Below are 13,963 nucleotides of genomic sequence, written 5' to 3'. Positions count from 1 at the left end.
CTTCCCAGCCAATAAGCTCCTCTCTTGGTGTTAGGGGAAGCCCAGGGTTGCCTCAGTTTTTCTGGCAGCACGGGGTCTGGGGCCAGAGGTTAGATCTTCCAGGCCAGAATCCAGCTCCAAAAGGTTGAGAGAGGGAGAGGGGCAAGCGGGAAGAGGGAAGGGAGCACACAGAGGCAGACCTGGAAGGACACATAAACAGGCACACATGAAGAAGGAAAGAAAGACAAAGAAGAGGCTAACAAAGAAGGAGGAGACAGAAGAGAGACACAGGGTCAGTCAGAGATGCCAACATTAGAGAAAGAAAAGGCAGATAGATACAGGCAGGCACACAGCCCAGAAAGATCACAGAATGCATACATACACATGAGGGCCTGGGTGGTGGTGGTGGAGGGTCCCCAAATCTCCATTCTCCCTCACACTCTTGCTAATTCTTGTCTTTCCTGAACCTGGAGGTCAGGGAGCCCTCTGACTCAGGTCCCCCCTATCCTAGGGTGAAAATCTCCCCCAGCCTCTAAGGACAGTTTCCCTAAATAGGTGTGGTTTGAGTGCAGCCAGCAGGGGAGGGGGCAGTTACCCCCACCCACTCCACTCTTCCAACAGGTTCCCCCTATCTGTACTACTTTCTCCAGGACCCTGGGCCAGGGGCCAAAGGCAGCCTGGGGAGGGCAGGGTGCCCACCTGGCCTCTCTGGACCACCTTCTTGCTAGTGTGGCCCTTGGGGGAACCCAGGCCACCCCTCTGCTCATGGGAGCCTTTCTACTTCCTGGTTGCCATCAAGAAGATGCTGGTGAGAAAGAGGGGGAAGGATGTGAGGAGAGAGTCAGAAGGCAGAGGCAGGCTAGTTGAGGGGTTGGAGTGGGGCATGTTTGAGGAAGGGTCAAATGCTCCCCCTCCAAGATCTTATTCTCCTCCGACTTCCAAACTGTTGGAGAACAAAAATGATGGCTCTCTCTACATCCCAATGTTCTCTCAGTACTTCATTAGCTCCTCACTTGAAGTTGGCAGTTTAGGGAGAACTCATTAGGCTCCCACCCATGTTTGTGTGCGTGTGTGTGTGTATGTGTGCACACAAGTGTGTGTTGGGGGAGGAGGAGGGGGGCTGGTGTTCTGGCTCTCCACCCCAACCCAGCCCCTAGCCTTGACAAATATATTTTGTTCACTACTGTCTCCAGCACCTAGAACAGCTCCTGGCATATAATAACAATGGTGAGGATGACAAATATGATTATACTTATAAACTGCTTACTTTGTGTGCTGGATTGAATCTGTTATGTACCCAATGAAAGGCCATGTTCTCTTAATCCATCCCTGTGCAAACCTATTGTTGGGTGGGACCTTTGATTAGGTTGTTTCCATGGAGATGTGACCCACCCAACTGAAGGTGGGTCTTAGTCCTTTACTGGAGTCCTTTAAGAGAGTTAATGGAGAGAGTTTAGAAAGAAAAACGCCCTGGGAGAAGCAAGAAGCACCCACAGGAGAAGCTGAGACAGAAGCCCAGAGACGTTTTGGAGAAAGCCACAGAAAACAGAAGCTAAACCCGGGAGACAAGGACCCGGCCATGAACCTTCCCATGTGACAGAAGAAGCCAGATACCTTTCTTCAGAGAAAGTAATATCCTGTTGATGCCTTAATTGGGACATTTTCATGACCTTAGAACTTTAAATTTGTGAACTCAATAAACCCCCATTATTAAAGCCAATCCATTTCTGGTATATTGCATTCTAGCAGCTTTAGCAAACCAAAACACTCTGTATCAGGTACCTGGCTAAGCACTTGAAATATATTCATCACACAAACCCTATGAGGTAGACAAGGCTGCCGTGGATGGGTATGGAGGTTGTACACTGTACAAGGATCGCTCATCTACAAGGATCCTTCCTATTCACATCCTAGACAGTGTGGATTTGCATATTTTTCAGTTGTCCAGTAGATGGCAGTGTCTGCTCTCACAAAATCAGCACATTATGACAAGTTTTCCAAGAACAGTCTCTTTTTTTTTTAATTTTTCTAAAAATTTTTATTTTGAAAAAATTTCAAACTTACAGGACAGTTACAGAAATAATATAAACCCCATGCAGAGAACTCCAACATATTCCACATCCACCAGACACCCAGATCCACCAATTTTAACATTTTGTCATGTCACGGGTTCATCTCTTGACACCTCAAACCTATGATCTCTGTTAAGGTCTGAGCCTAATGAGGTCATGATTCAACGGGTTTGGGCTTCATCGAGTAACCTCCCACTCAATTAAGAGTATAGGGATAGATACTAGTTTAAAAGTGAAGAGCACTCAAGACAAGAATTCAACTCTAACACATCTTTACTAAAGGAGCACTTAAGGTAAAAGGAACCGGTTTACAATGTAAAAATTAATTGATAGATTTCCAAGTCTGGGAGCGTCTGCTCTTCCAGATGTAGCTGGACGTGAGATCAAAGAGCTCCCCCCTTGTCTCATTTACAGAGAATTTATAGCATTTTTAATTTATATTCAATCAAATCATATTCTATTTTTACATTAAATCATGAGTGTAAATGATGCGTTGTGAACACGAGTGGTTCAAGATTAAAGGAGGGTTTTCACAGCATCTTCTAAGACTTAGCCTTGAAAGCCTGTAAAACTCTGCTGATAATATTTTTAGTAATTAAGCTATGATTTCTGTAAGAGCAATGTAACATACTTTTACTTGTATAAAGTCTAAAAATTAGAAAAGAGATGACTATTACCTGCCTTAAACTTGTTAGTATACTTTTTTTCATTTTATTCTATAATTAGTTTAGCCATTACGTCATATTGATAAACATACATTTGAGTAGGACTGTATTCAACCTTGCTACATTATTTACAACTTCTCTCTGATTAAAATAACAGCAGCAGCCCATCCTGTTTACACAGAGGACCAAGTGATTACATGTTATCTATATTGAAGAAGGTTGAGAGGGCCTTTCTGCTTTCTTGAAAATATTCACATTTCTTTTAACTGTTTAACTTCTCCTTCAGTATAATTTTCTAATATGGGACTTGAAGGATATGAATCATCCATCCCAGTTATTACAGTAAGGCCTTTCCACTTTTTATCATTTAGAAATTGTACTTGAGTGTTTTTAGGTAAAAGTTCCGTTAAATATGCTTCCATATCAGAAGGAATAACTGGTCCTTCACTACTAGAACAGAAAACATCAGGTGGTGTATGAGAGCAGCATGGAGAGAAGCAATCAGCGTTCCCATTATCAGATTCCTCAGTAGAGATATTATCCTGCAATAGTCACCTTTGCTGTATCATTCTATCACCCGTCTGTCTGTCTATCTGTTGCTGAACATTGAGAGCAGGTTGCACTCATCATATCCCAAGGAGAGTCTTAAGGTAGGATTGCCTCTCTCTAACTTGCACAAACGTACCACAGGGGCGAGTGTCAGCCCTGAAAGTAGGGATGATTCTAAGCCCTTTTTCCCAAGTGAGAAAACTGAGGCCCAGAGAGGTGAAGGGGCTGGTCTCAAAAGGACCCACCTGGCACCCCAGGAGACAGGGAGAAAAGGAGAAAAGGAGGAAAATAAGGTGAGATCTGAAGCTTGAAGTCTCTGACCTACTGGGTCAAGGGGGTAGAAAAATTACACTCATCTGCCCCCATTCTCCTTCTCTTTCAGATTCTCCCTCCTCTCTCCTTTCCCAGGAGGAGATGGGTGGCCTCTAACCTCATCCCCATCCCTTGAGGACTGGGAAATTACTATGGCTCACATCCCTGACTGTACCTGGAGGGCTTTCAAGTAATGCTGATGTCCAGGACCCAACCCAGAGGATTTGATCATTGTTCTCCTCTGGAGCCTGAGTATATCTTTAAGTCAATTTTATTGAGATATAATTTACATAGAGTAAAATGCACCCATTGTAAGTGTACATTTCAATGAGTCCTGACAAATGTATACACACCACCACAATCAAGAAAGGACGTTTTCATCACCCCAAAACATTTCCTCATACCCCTTCCCAGTTCATTTTCACCCCTGGCCCCAAACACTCTGATAGCTGGATAGTTGGAAAGATGCTCAATAAAATCCATCAGCTGGAAAATGCTTGGTATAGTCTTTGGTAGCTAGACAATGTGTATTATAATCACTTCTCTCAAGCAGCCTTGATTTGTTTTAAACCTAAAAACCATTGTTGGAGTAGTTTGCTGTTGATCTAATCTCAAAAGTTTACTCTCTGTTCCTAATTACATTAACAAGACCTTCCTAGCTTTTCTTGCAGGGATAAGATAACACCCCAAGGCAGGATGGAACAAACCAGAAACACCATATGGGCTAATAAATCAGCACTTTCCTCTCTTTGAAGGACAAGATCAAAGACTGAATGGTCAGCAAAGAAAGGAGGACCTGTAAGATAACAGGATATGTTGACCAAACCAGAATGAAACAGGTGACCATTATTCAATTTTAATGAAACCTATGACTATTACTCAGTTTTTTTCTTATTTTCTGTTTTCTTCTGGACCCTTGCCATTTCTTTGTCTCCTTGGGCTATAAAAGGCCTGAGTCCCCTTTCTCACTTCAAACTGGTCTTGGAAAGATTTCCTCCAGTTCCTTGTGGATGTATTCTCAATAAAACGAACCTTCTAACCAAGAGACTTGTTTCTCTATTTAGGTGGGATCAGGTGGGCCCAACTATTGAAAATCGTGTTTGATTCACGGTAACAACTGGCGACCCGGATGGGACCCCCGCTGCCTGAAACGCAGCCCTGATCCATGTTTTGTTGGATGACCTTCTTTCCTCCCCATTCCCTCCACCTCCTTCACCTGTTGGTGTAGAGACAGTATCATACTCACCATCTCCGACCCCTGGGGAGGGGCACACCTCCCGATGCAGGTCTGGTAGCAATGCTGTCCTCATCCCCTCCGCAGCCTGTGAGTCTGACCGAACTCCCTACCGCTCCTCCAGCACCCCCATATGATCCTATTGGAGGAATGACCTCCCCGTCTCATGCCCGTGGTGGTATGCAATTTGGACAGGGTGCGACCGCTTCTGGGGCAGGGCAATTTCCAATGCGTCAGGTCCCTTTAGGAGTTGATGAGGAAGGACACGCTTAAGGAACTTTGTGGGTCCACAAGCTGTTTTTGATATGTGACTTGTTAAACTAGAAAAATAGCATGCTTTGCTACAGGGCTGATCCAGACCAAATGAAAAGACTATTTGTGTCCATCTTTGGACTGATCTTCAGTCATTGATGAATGTGTTACTAACCTTGGAGGAAAGATGAATGGTGTTACACAAAGCTAAACAGGAAGCAGAATGCTTAGGAGAGGTGTCTCCCCAGGACTCTGTATAGGCCCTCCCAAGTGCAAACGTCCCTGAGGCAGATCCCCACTGGATCCTAATGACCCTGGGAACAGGCTCCTTTAGAGCATAAGACATGCATTTTGATACACCTTAAGAACAGGACCCCAAAACAAAAATCTCTGAGCAAAATACAGGAGATGCAGCAGGAGCCTAATGAGAATCCCTCTGCTTTCTCAGAAAGAATCTTTGAAGCGAAAGGTAGATATTCTGATATAGATCTGGAAAGGCCAGAGAACACTAAAGTAATAATTAACCTGACTTAACCTGGAGGGTGGGCTTGGAATGCCCATGGCATTGCTCAAAGATTGTTGCTTTCAAGGTATTCAACAATAGGGAAGAAGCTCAGCAGAAACAGCAGATGAAGCAAGAGACTGCCCTTCTGGCAGCTGTTCTAAGTGGGAACCGAGCACGAGGAGGGCAAAGCGGAGAAACGTGGAAAGAGAAATCTAGTAAAGATCAGTGTGCTTACTGCACAGAGGCAGGGCATTGGAAGAAAAACTGCCCCAAGCTGGCAAATAAGAAAAAAGAGAAGAATGAAATGGCATTAATGATCTATGAATCCGAACTAGAAGACTCTGATTACAGGTGCCCGAGAGCATTGGCCACATTTTCTTCTGCCACACCTATTTCCCACCAAGAACCTCAGATAAAGATACAGGTGGGAAGCAAATTAGTGGACTTTCTCAAAACAGGAGCAACTTATTCTGTATTAAACCAGCAATTGGCCACTGAGACAAATGAGCAAATAATGATTGTTGGAATAAATGGCCAAAATATACCTCGGGTGCTTCTACAGCCTTCAGACTGCAAAATTGGGAAAGAGTATCTGCAGCATCAACTTCTGTATGTGCCTGAACACCCTAGACCCTTGCTGGGAAGGGATTTGCTAACTAAACTATTTAAATTGTGCTTTGAAAAGGAGAAATAAAGATTAATGTGCCTCCAGACAAAAGATTGCATCTGCAGGCTATCCTTTCACAAGCTGAAGAACCTATGAAAGAACCAGCACTGGATCACATACTAGAACATGTCATCTCTGACATATGGGCATCTGGCACTCCGGGAAGAGCTATAACTGCCTGTCCAGTAAAAACTGAGCTCAAGGCAGGAACAGATCCACCCAAGACACATCAATGTCCTTTGTCATTACAAGCAAGGAAAGGCATTAAACCAGTAATAGAGACTTAAAAAGAAAATAGCCTCATTTAGCCTTGGCAGTCTCCATATAAACATGCCTGTATGCCCAGTCTTGAAAGCTGGCAGTAATGGAGAATATAAGTTTGTTCAAGATTTAAGGCTATAAACAAAACAGTAAAAGACATTTATTCAGTTGTGTCTAATCCTTACACTCTATTAACAACTCTGACTGGGAACTTCAAGTGGTTCTCTGAATTAGATTTAAAGAATGCCTTCTTTTGCATTCCTGTGGCTTTTGAATCATAGGAAATATTTGCCTTTGAATAGGAAAACCCTGACACTAAAGTTAACGAGCAACTTACATGGACTGTTTTGCCACAAGGATTTAAGAGTTCTCCCACACTCTTTGGAGAATTCTTAGCAAAAGATTTATGTGATTTGCAACTGCATCAGGGTGTCCTTTTGCAATATGCAGGTGATATTTTTTTCCACAATCTTATACAAAACTTTATTTGCTCTTTAAAAATTGGATAAACTACAGTGCTTCAAAAGTTTAAAGAGATACTAACAAGTATAGGCTTCAAACTTTCTAAACTGGACTAATTCCCTCATTCGTTGATCAAAAACTTTACATAGAGCAAATACAAAAAAACCTTAGTATCCACATATTTAACATTTGAGATGTTTGACTAAATAGGAGCTATCCTGAAGGTCTAAGAAATAATGATTTGTGATTTTGTGAGACATCACTTTGAACAACATGGCCCTTAGAGCTTTGGGTTCAGGGCTTGTCACTTACCTAGTCTTTGAGCCTAAGTAACCATCAGTTCTCTAATCAGGATCTCATTTTATCTGAAAAACCATATTTTATATTTTATCTGAAAAATTAAACATAACTGTGATATAAGGGATCCATAAACAACTTAGGGTATACCCTACTGTGAATGTCAAGGATTTACTTTACTCAAATATTATAACAAATTTCAAAAGGTCCTCAGCCTGTCTTTGAAAATCACTCTAGCATCCCCTACCCTACTTAAGGGAAAAATAAAGATGCCAAAAGCTTCTAATTGAAGCATCTTAATTTGAACAATCATTATTAATTTTCAAACTTTAGGTAAAAGATACATTTTGACTAAAATGAAGGGTTTTAGGCAGTATAAGAAATCTAAACTATTATAGTACTTAAGCCCAGTTATTTATATTCAAAAGAAAAAATAAACTCAAATTTATTAAAGGTTAAGATCAACCACCACATTTTCAATACAGTTTTTGAAGAAATGTTCATGATCTACATGGTCCTGTCAAGAGAATAGTCTATGGCAATAACTTGACGTACTATCTTACAAACTTTTCTTTCAGCAATAGAGGGAGTGAAAGATGAATTTCAATGGCATCTCTTCTAGTTTGCTAATGCTGCCGGAATGCAAACACCAGAAATGGACTGGCTTTTATAAAGGGTGTTTATTTGGTTACACAGCTACAGGCTTAAGGCCATAAAGTGTCCACCAACGGTATGGTACCTGGAGAAAGGCCATTGGCATCCGGAAAACCTCTGTTAGCTGGGAAGGCATATGGCTGACATCCACTTGCTCCCAGGTTGCTTTTCAAAATGGCGTTCTCCAGAATGCCTCTGTGTCAGCTTCTCAGGGCAAACTCTGGTCTAGTACCTCCAAAACACCAGCAAAACTCTGCTTCCAATGGCCATCTTCAAAATGTCTCTGTAAGCTGCAGCTCTTGTCTCTCAGCTCCTGTACGTTCTTCAAAGTGTCCCTCTTGGCTGTAGCAACCTCAGTCCGGTCTGAGCTTATATAGTGCTCCAGTGAACTAATCAAGGCCCAAGCTAAATGGGTGGGGCCACGCCTACATGGAAATGATCTAATCAGAGTTATCACCTACAGTTGGGTGGGTCACAGCTCCATGGAAACACTCAGTCAAAGAATTACAATCTACTCAACACTAATACATCTGCCCACACAAGATTACATCAAAGATAATGGCATTTGGGGGGACATAATACATTCAAACTAGCACAGCATCCAACAAAAGCGTCACTGTATTTGCTTGATCCATTTTTCTTTTAGAACTTTGCCTGGAGTGCTTTTTTTGGCTTGAAAACAGGAGAATTCAAGAAACACAAATCTGTAAAAGGGTCCTCTCTTCTCAATTTCGAAGCGAGCGTGGGTTCCTTATAGTTTACACTGGCTGTGCACCTATGTTTACGCAGAGACACCGCTGGGCTTTCTTTATTCTTTTTGGGAGAAAGAGAAAGTTTTCTGATTTTCACTACGGGAGATAAGGAGAGATTTATGATCTCTTTCAGACCAAGATGAGTTGACTGCTAAGTTTCAGGTGGTGGACTGGTAGGAGTTTTCCTGGTAGGAGTTTTTGTTGGCTTGGAACCATAGATCTCTTTTTTATCTGTACATTTTAGTGAACTTTTACATTGAGGCCTGGTGATTGGGCTTCTATCTGATTTGCTGGTGAGATTCTGAATGTACTTGTAGATATTTTTAGAAGGCAAATAGAGGTCATCAGAATCACCTCCTGACTCACTTGATTCACAATTGCTTACTTCAGAGTCATTTTTGCTTTCTTCTCTTTTAGAATCACTGCTCTTTTTACTTTGCCAGAAAGGAGTGAGATGAATACCTTCTTCCAAATTAAAATTGTAAGCATCATTGGAACTGAAAGATTCATTTAAACTTTTTTGGAAACAGTTTTTTTACATTCACTTTTGTTCCCTTTATACCTCGATACATACTTTGATTTTATTCTTCTGTTAATTTTTCTTTTCTTTTCTCTTTTTCTTCTTTGTGCATCTCTATGTTTAGTTTTAGTTTGCTCAGATATAGACTCTAAAATGATTTTTTTGTTTTACTAAGGCTTGTTGGGTAAATCAACTTTGGTAATAAGTTAATTTGGTCCTCATTCCATTGACAAATGTTTTGTTCTACATTTTCAGGTATGTGTACATTTATGAGTGGGTCTGAAAGTCAAATTCAAAAGATTCCCTTTTCAAAGGACTAGTTTCAAAATTATCCATTGTATCAAATTGAGATAGATTGTTGAAACAGTTCTTTAAATTGTGATGAACCAATGTGGTTCTAGGTAAGACATGATCAGTAGGCTTATCTTCACTTGACTCTAAATCAAATCTCAATGTGTCTTGAACAGTAGGTATTTGCTCTTTTATTTAGAATGATTCGTCTTGTCCTGGAAGGTCAGCTTCCTGAAGAGGAATTTGCAGTAAACCCTTCACAACTAATTCCCTGGAGTTGTCATCACCATTGGAGTCCTTTCCAGAAGGACATACTTCCTGGTTCTGAGATGGTTCTTCTGTTTGTTGTGAAGTAAGTTGTTTTCTTTCAATGCATATAGCTGACATATGAGGTAGTAACATTCGTTTCTCAACTGTAGGATGGTATCTTGGGCTTCTCTCATTTTGAATTTTTCATTTTCCAAAGCTAAAACTAACATCCTATTGTCTCAGTAATTTTTTGGCAGGGCAGAAGTGCTGGTGATTATTTGGCATAGTACAGCTGCAGAAGACTTGATTTTGCCAATTTCTGCCAAGTTTTTGTTCCTTTTTCATTTGCTTCTTTATATCTTCAAGACTATCTTGAAAGAACTTTTTAAGGCACCTTTCCTTGGCCATTTTCTGCCTTGGCCAACAATTCTGCCAGCACCATCACCCTCCTCCTTACATTCCAAAGCTCCATGAGGCTGTCTGGTCGCAGGAACCCCAAGTCCGGGGCTCCAGACTCCAAAGTTTGTGGCACCAGCTTCTCTGCAAATGATATTTGATAGCCAGCCACACTGCAGAAGATTCAGATGCAAATACTATTAAGACTGAACTTTCTAAACACTAGGGGATATATAGCGTCTCAGAAAAAGGCTCAAATCACTAAACCCTGTGTAAAGTATTTAGGATATTTTCTCTCCGAAGGTCAGAGGGCCCTCCTGCATGACAGGCACCAAGCACTGAAGAATATTTCAGCCCCTAAGACAAGAGACAACTACAGGGATTTCTAGGAATGGCTGCTTTCTACTGCATCTGGATCCCAACTTTGGGATTATTGTTAAATCTTTGTATGCTGCTGTTTCGGTTTGCTAAAGCTGCTGGAATGCAATGCACCAGAAATGGGTTGGCTTTTTCAATGGGGTTTTATTAGGTTCCAGATTTACAGTTCTGAGGTCATGAAAATGTCCAAATTAAGGCATCAAGAGGAAGATATCTTCTCTGAGGAAAGGGTGCTTGGCATCCGGGGTTCCTCTGTCACATGAGAAGGCACATGGCAACATCTGCTGGTCTTTCTCTTCTAGTTCTGGTTTCAATGGCTCCAAATGTCTCTGTTTCTCTCTTTTATCCTCATAAAGGACCCCAGTAAAGGGACTAAGACCCATCTTGAATGGGCTGGGTCACATCTCCATTGAAACAACCTAACTAAAAGATCCCACTCACAAAAGGTCTGCCCTCACAGGAAGGGCTTAAAAGATGTTATCTTCTGCACATAACAGCTCCAAACCAGCACATTCCTCCTCTGGACCCCCAAAAGACTTGTTCTTTCCATATGCAAAATAGATTCATTCCATCACAATATCACAAAAGCTTAAATCATTTCAGCAACAATAAATAAGTACAACGTCTTATCAAAATCAGTTACAGGAATGGTCTATCCTAAGGCAAAATTCTCCTCTGGCTGTGGACCTGTGAAACTTAGAAAATGAGTTATCTGCTTCCAATATACAAAGGAAGAACAGTCTTAGGATAAATGTTCCCATTTCCATAGAAAAACAGGGGTCAGAGGTCCCAAACAGTTCCAAAAACCTGCAGGGCAAACTCCATTAGATTTCAAAGTCTTAGAGTCATCTACAGAAAGACATTTTATCCTCAGGGCTTCAGAGAGCAGCAGTCCCATACTCTCCAAGGGCTTTCAAGGCAGCCTTGCTCTCTCCAAACACTGGGGTGAGGGTTCCAACATCTCCAAGCTTTTGGGAGACCACCATATTCTCGGCTCCAACCTCTTTAAGCATTGGAGTGGCACCCGGACTCTCTGCCATCTCTGGGGCACTCTCAACCCCCTTAGAACAGTGGGGTGGTGGTCAGGCTCTCCCCAATCCCCAGAGAATGTGCTCCACCTTCTCTGAGACCTGGGGCGGCAGCACTCTTCCTGAGTAACAGGGCAGCCAAGCTCCCCTCACTTCCTCAGGCATCTGACAGCCCTGGGTGGTAACACTCTTCCTGAACAATGGGGAGGAAGGTCAGACCTCTGCAAACTTCAGGGCAAACTCATCCTCTCCATGGTGGGTCTGCTCTTCTGGTCCAAGGTTTCTTGACTCCAGACCTCAACTTCCATGGTTCTGCCTTTGAAATAATTTTTCCTTCAATCTGTCCCTTTTCTGTCCCTTTTAGTCCAGGCTGGCAGTGGTTCTGTTCATACAGATTTCTCAAAAAACTTCTTGGTTTAGCATGCAGCACCCAGGAGTCCCAATAATCAGACAATAGGACTTCCCACAAATCCTTTCTGAATAACTCCATCTCCAAGCCTGGCTCACTCTGAAATGGCTGATGATTCTTCCATGTTCAGCTAAATCCTCACATGGGGCACTATCCTCTGAGGACTCATTTTCCAAAAGCTCAGAATTTTCCAAATTATCAATTTCTAGTTTCTTCATATCCAAGAGTTCAGTTCTCAGCTTATCCCTTTCCTCTCACATTTTACTATAAGCTTCAAGGAGAAGCCAGGCTTCATTTTCCACATTTTGTTTGGAAATTTCCTCAGCTAGAGATCCAAGCTCGTCACCTTCAAATTCTAACTTACATCCAACACCAGGACTCAATTTTGCCAAATTCTCTGTCACTTTAAAACAAGGATTGCCTTTCTTCCAGTTGGCAATGACACATTCATCTTTTCTAAGGCCTTGTTGAAGTAACTTTAGTGTCCATATTTCTACCAGCAGTCTCTTAAAACCAATCTAGGGAATTTCTATCAAGCATCTCACAATTCTTCCAGAATCTTCCCCTTATCCTTTTATAAAGTTGTTCCAGCATTTTTGGTATTTGCACATCGCAGCACCCCACTTCTCAGTACCAAAATCAGTTTTGGTTTGCTGAAGCTACCAGAATGCAATATGCCAGAAATGGGTTGGCTTTTTCAATGGGGTTTTACTAGGTTACAATGGTACAGTTCTAAGGCCATGAAAATGTCCAAATAAAGCATCAAGAGGAAGCTGTCTTCTCTGAGGAAAGGCTGCTGGCATCCGGGGATCCTCTGTCACAGGGAAGGCACATGGCAATGTCTGCAGGTCCTTCTCTCCTGTTTTTCGTTTCAATGGCTGTCTCCAAATGTCTCTGGACATTTCTCTTTTATCCTCTTAAGGGACCCTAGCAAAGGGACTAAGACCCACCTTGAATGGGCTGGGTCACATCTCGATTGAAACAACCTAACATTCTGGGGTACATAACAGATCCAAACCAGCATAGCCGCTGTGCATGGCTCAGACTGAGAAGCCCTAGAATTGACTGCGGAACATAATCAGGACTTTCATCAAAATAAAGAAAAGCTAGGAAGGTCTCGTTAATGTTAACTAGGAACAGAGGGTAAACTTTTGAGATTAGATCAACAGCAAATTATTTCAACAAGGGCTTTTAGGCTTAAAATGAATCAAGCTGCTTGAGAGAAGTGATTATAATAAATGTTGTCTAGCTACCAAAGACTACACTAAGCATTTTTCAGCTAAAGGATTATATTGAGGATCTTTCCAGCTATTCAGCTATCAACTCCACTTTCTTCCTGTAAAGACAGATTTTGTCTATCCTAGAGTTTCATATGGATGGAATCATACTGTACATATCCTTCTGTCTGGCTTCTTTTAATCAGCATAATGTTTGTAAGATTTATTCATGTAATACTCGTTCCTTATTATTGCTGAGTAGTATTCCATTATATAAGTGTATCACAATTTGATTATTCATTTTCCTCATAATGCGCATTTGGGTTGTTTTCAGTTTGGGGTTATTATGCATCTCTCTTTCTTTCTGTTTTTTAACCTTCCCAAGAATTCTGATGTGTTGTCAGGGTTATGCATAGAGAACTCTAACAGACAAAGAACTTTCTATGGGGATAAAATGACTGCTCCCTCTCTTTCCTGGAGTAAATGCCTTTCTGCAGCAGTGTCAATAAACATTTTAAAGAGCCGCTGTTTAAAGGAACCCAGCTTATGGTGGTGGGGGTGGGGGAGGTCTCTATAAAGTCCCAGCCCCTCCCCAATCTATCTTTGGTTAATTTGGGATTGTTGAGTTGGGAGTGTGCGCTTGTAACTATATGCATGTTGAATTTCTAGAAATTGAATCCAGCTGTCTCATTGCTTATGCGAAAAATGTTAGCAATATGTTCTAAAAGCTTTTTAAATTTTTCCAACAGGTTAATCTTTCATGTCCTTCTCTCATACCCGTCCTCTTGGCCACCTCTCTGTCCAATCATTTCAG

The 13,963-nt window shown here is 41.7% G+C and overlaps 1 pseudogene; it reads right to left on the bottom strand.

The window, feature by feature from the left end:
• Positions 1-8,429: 8,429 nt before the first annotated feature.
• Positions 8,430-10,640, bottom strand: LOC119521387 (annotated as a pseudogene).
• Between the last annotated feature and the right edge of the window lie 3,323 nt (positions 10,641-13,963).

This window comes from Choloepus didactylus, chromosome 27 (genome assembly GCF_015220235.1).
Source record: "Choloepus didactylus isolate mChoDid1 chromosome 27, mChoDid1.pri, whole genome shotgun sequence".
Taxonomy (NCBI): Eukaryota; Metazoa; Chordata; class Mammalia; order Pilosa; family Megalonychidae; genus Choloepus; species Choloepus didactylus.
Note: the sequence above shows the minus strand (reverse complement) of the source record. Positions and strands in the feature narration are given on the sequence as shown.